Source organism: Dipodomys merriami, unplaced genomic scaffold (assembly GCF_024711535.1).
Source record: "Dipodomys merriami isolate MVZ:Mamm:240054 unplaced genomic scaffold, mDipMer1.0.p SCAF_3967, whole genome shotgun sequence".
NCBI classification, from domain to species: Eukaryota; Metazoa; Chordata; class Mammalia; order Rodentia; family Heteromyidae; genus Dipodomys; species Dipodomys merriami.
In genome coordinates this window covers 9,236-14,268 of record NW_027205567.1, presented here as the reverse complement: position 1 = coordinate 14,268, position 5,033 = coordinate 9,236, and the positions used below count along the sequence as shown (strand labels likewise).

The 5,033-nt window shown below is 37.5% G+C and overlaps 1 non-coding gene across 1 annotated transcript; it reads left to right on the top strand.

Annotated features, from left to right (window-relative positions):
- Window positions 1-912: 912 nt before the first annotated feature.
- LOC138805500 (U6 spliceosomal RNA) lies at window positions 913-1,019 on the top strand. The gene has a single exon (XR_011365562.1). It is a non-coding gene; the product is annotated as a U6 spliceosomal RNA (small nuclear RNA).
- The last annotated feature ends 4,014 nt before the right edge of the window (window positions 1,020-5,033 follow it).

Genomic DNA, 5,033 nt, shown 5'->3' with positions numbered 1-5,033 from the left:
TTTTGTTTTGGTTTTTATTTTGGGTCTGGTCGTGGCCCTGGAGTCTGAGCCTGGGCGCTGCCCCTCAGCTCTTCAGCTCACGGCTAGCACTCTACCACTTGAGCCACATCACCACTTCCAGCTTGTTTTTTGTTTATGGGTGTTGAGGAATCGAACCCAGGGTCTCAAGCATGCAAGGCAAGCGCTTTACCACTGAGCCACCTTCCCAGCCCCTTAAAAAGAGTTTTATAGGCTATGAGTAGTCTTTAAAATTACCCACTAAGATTACTTTTTATGGCTCATCTCATCATTTGTATATGGCTTATATCATCATTTGTTTCTCACTAACATGTAAAGTAAGGAAGCCCTAAAAATTAAACAGAAACTATCTAGTTAACAAAGTCTTAACTCTTCACTCTGCTTCTTTACGCAAAGACTTTGCAACTTCTTATTGGTAATGTTTCTATAAACTCTGAAATGTACATAATTAGTACCATATGTCTGCTACCATAAACCTTAAATACTTTATAGAAAAGTTTATCACCTGCCAAACAGTCCTAATTTTGGCATATATATGCAAATTCCCAAAATTAAATACATTTAAAATTTAAAACTTTTAACAACCTTAACACTTGCTGCAGTGTTCATTATGACAGGTGCCTTGTATAGAACAATTGAATTCCTCCTCCTACACATCTCTTGAACAACAAATATCTGGAATTATTTTGTTTTTGACATGCCAGTCTTGACTTTATTCTTAAATGTGTGCTTATGTAAGAAATGCATGGTACTAACAGTTTGTTGTATTGCTAACAAAAAAAAAAAAAGAAATACATGCTTCTAAAATTTCACAAGAATTCTTTTGAACTTACTTTTTTTTTGAATTGTCTAGTTTGAGAAAATCAATTACACTTTATATATAAAAAATGTTCTGTGCTCAATTAGGCAGCAAATACGCTAAAATTGGAACAATACAGAGAAGATTAGCATGGCCCCTGAGCAAGGTTGACATGCAAATTAGTGAAATGTTCCATATTTTTGCAACAACAGATGCTGGAGAGTATCTGGCCACAGGGAACTCTAGTGCATTCTTGGTGGGTGTGTAAACTTGTTCAACCACTTTGGAAAGCAGTATGGAGGCTCTTCAAAAGACTCCATATGAAGCTTTCCTATGACCCAGCAATCCCACTTATGGGCATTTACCCGAATGATCACAAACAAGACCATACTAAAACTACCAGCACAGCTATGTTTACTGCAGCATTATTTACAATAGCTGATATAGAGCCAACCCTGATGCCCCTCAGTAGATGAATGGATCAAGAAAATGTGGGTGTATATAAACAATGGAATGCTATGCCTCCATCAGAAAGAATAGTATCACCCAATTTGTTAGGAATTGGAAAGTCTTGGAAAAAAATTTATTAAGTGAAGTAAGCCAAGTCCAAAGAAACATAGGTCCCGTGGTTTCCCTTATTTTCAATAACTAATATATGTCTGAGATAAGCAGAATAAGTCAAAAGCTATGTGCATATGAGCAGATAAGATGATATTAAGGGAAATGAACCCTAAGACAGGGACACAAGTATGTTTTTTCTTTCTTGTTATTGTTTCTAACGTACTTATGATGTGCAATGTGATTTTTTTTTCTTTCTGTATATGTTCCTCCCCCATGCTATAACCCCTGTTTTCATTGTATTTGAAGTTGGTACACCTACATCCTGTGTATATGTTTCTCTAATTTGGTGAGGGGAAGGGAAATACAAAATAGTTAAATAGGGATACAGGTTAACTCATTGTAACAATGAGATGCACAAGACACTCTGTTGAAAAATGAACTTTACAATTTAGTCAGGGGGAGGGGGGAGGGGAGCGTATTTGTGGAGGTGGGAGGGAAGGGATGGTGGGAAGAGGGAACAATGCTTGTTAAGAAATGTACTCATTATTTGCTCCCATAAATGTGACACCTCTGTACAGTTTTTTTATAATAAAAATTGTATGAAAATGTTCTTATGTCTTGGTAGTGTAAAAATATCAGGAACAGAATAATGAAGGAATGTTGTAGACTGAGGTGAAGTCCATATAAAAATGTGCAAAACTGATGAGCGGTATATTGTGTTTTACATCATTTAAGTTACATTGAAAAAATAGGGAAGACCTAGAAGAATGAATTCTCTTTTTGATATCCTATCATAGTTCCTTAGCAGGATGAACTCTTTCCTCATTGTTGTAGAGGCATCATCAGATGAGAGGAACTGATTTTTTTTGTTGGCTTCCTTACATTTATTTGTCAGTTTATGAACTACTAGTTTATGTCTGAGACAAGAAGAAAAGGTCAGATAAGTTGATGCTAGATGAAATGAACCCCAAGATAAGTAGTCAAATGTTTTTTTTTTCTTTCTTGCAATTGTATTTAACATATTTATAAGATGATTTCTTTGTTGCTTTGTATGTCTGTCCCCCACGGTATAATCCCTGCTTTCATTGTATTTGATGTTGTTATAATTTGTGGAGTGGAAGGGCAAAAACAAACCATTTAAATACTGATATAGGTGGACCTATTACAACAATGAGTTGGACAAATCCTTATGTTGAAAAACGAACTTTCCAACTTTGGCAGGGTAGGGAAGGTAGAAGGATGGGAAGGGGAAACAAAGGAGGTAGCAGCAATGCTTGATAAGAAATGTACTAATTGCCTTGCCAATGTAATTTTAACTCCTCTGTACAGTATTTTCACAATAAAATTTTTTAAAAAAGAAACTAAGGGAAATTAGACACACAGGCTTTGGAAAGTGTAAGGTCTGCTCCTAGATGGCAAGCAGACTCCACCCTCCTCGCAGCAAATTTTGTACCCAGTACTTGCGTTATCTAGGCAACTGGCACAAATGGAAGAGGTCACATCTGCATCTGCTGAGGTGACATCTGAATTTGATGTGGCCACAAATTTCTCCGCCCATAACTTAGATAAGGTCTAGCTCAGGCCCAGATGACCTTTCTCTGCTCTTTTATAGCTCTTTCTCATCTCTTTCCTTCTCTTCTCTTTCCCAGGTCTCTTCTCTTTCCTCGCTCTCTCTTTCCCACCTTTCCCAGATGCTCTCTATTCTAGCTCTTTTCTAGCTCTTTTCTAGCTCTTTTCTCTCTCTTTCTCAGCTCTTCAAGCTCTCTTTCCCAGGCCTTTCCCCACCACGTTGAGGACCAAGATGGTCTGGTGTCAGCTGGAATGATGAATAAACCTACTCCTTACCTGAATACCACGTACATGCTGCTGTTCTTCCTTAGCTAACTCTTTTTAAAATCCTAACAGAAAATGACCATTTAGGATGAATGATATTTGATTTTACAATCAGAAAAATGTTTAAAAAATTATATAGATATAAAATACTCCAAAAGATTTATTCTATGAATCTATCCCTTGGAACAAATGATACGAAGTTGATTAATGTATTTTACGATAATACATATATTCACATACCTATTTATGTTCACATAAATTTCACTTAAACAACAATTAAATGACTATATTTCTACCATCTACTTGGAGTATACTTAAATCTCTAAAAATGACTATGCTGCTGCTATAAACAGCAATTCCCCAATTGTCCTCCACAGAGGGCATCCACAGCGTACTTTGTGATAGGGCCAAAGCCTGAGTCAAGAAACTTCCCAATGGTGCCCAGTGGGTAAACTGTTTTGATTTGGTTTAAAGAAAACTAAAAAGAAACATTATTAATACCTTGCTCTTTCGTGATGTGGAGACCACCTATGAGAAAGAGTTCCTACCTTGCTCTTCAACACAGTTGTAATGAAAAAGGAAGGGACAAGACTGTGAACTTACGATGCACAGAGTTGAGTGCCATGCGGAGTCAAGGCGGACCATTAGTCGAGAAACAAGGAGTTGCAAGTCTAACCCACAAGACACGGCAACATCAGGCAGGCCATAGGCAGTGACAGTGAATTTGTAGCCCCATTCATTATTACTGCTGTCAGAATGAAAGAGCACCATCCTTAAACGTCACGTTCTAGAGAGAAAAAAAAGTCATGTGGTCAACAAGATGGAAGGAGGCAACAACTCAGCAGTTAAGTATATTCTTTTTGACTCAAAAAAATCTTAAAAGCGGTCTCCATTTCTATAAGTTCAAAATGATTAAGGGAGAAATGTACACAGATGATACCAAAACACAAAACTCACAACTACATTTAGAAAGCAGAATTAGTAGAAAACTGCTGCTCAGCTTTCTAAAACTCAAGTGACTATCTGCTCAACCAGTGATCACTGGCTCAGTTCTTTGTTCTCAACCAAGACCCTTGATAGGAGAGAGAAGTAAACAGTCTGAAGCAGGCTGCAGCCCAGATATTAAACAGATCTGTCAGCCGGGCTCCTAGCTTTCACCATGGTTTAAGTCTTTCTCTTGGATCCACTGGCCCTTCTGAACTCAGAGATTAACAGCTCTTTAATTTATTCTGGACAACACTGGTATTAGCAAATTTCTTATGAAGAGCCAGATAGTTAAATTTTTAGCTTTTGTAGGCTGCATAATCTCTACTGCAACTGTTCCTTTCTACAAGTAGAGTATCAAAGCAACCCTTAGAAATATGGGTGTGGTTACATTCTAGAAATGTGCCAGTATTAAGGTTTGTACTTAGAGCTTTGAGTATTTTTCAGCTATTTTGCTCATGGCTGTCATTCTACCATTCAAGCCATGTCTCCACTCTGGCTTTTTGCTGGTTGAGATAGGGCTATCTTAGATTTGTCTACCTAGGCTAGCTTTAAATCTTATTCCTCAAATATCAACCTGCTGAGTAGCTAGGATTTTGAACAATATGACCATGAGCCACCAGAGCCTAGCTAGTCCTTCTCTTTCTACACACCATACCATTATTGCTCTAAAGTTGGAAAAAGGACAAGAATTGCTACAGAAGTACTTATTTACCTTGTTTGGGGAATATGACTTACCTTAGGCCACTTATAAGTACCAACTTTGTGTCAGTGTGTCTTCCCACCTCTAGAGTCTGTAAATTCTAGATAATCATACCTGTGAAGGCATAATCTCTAT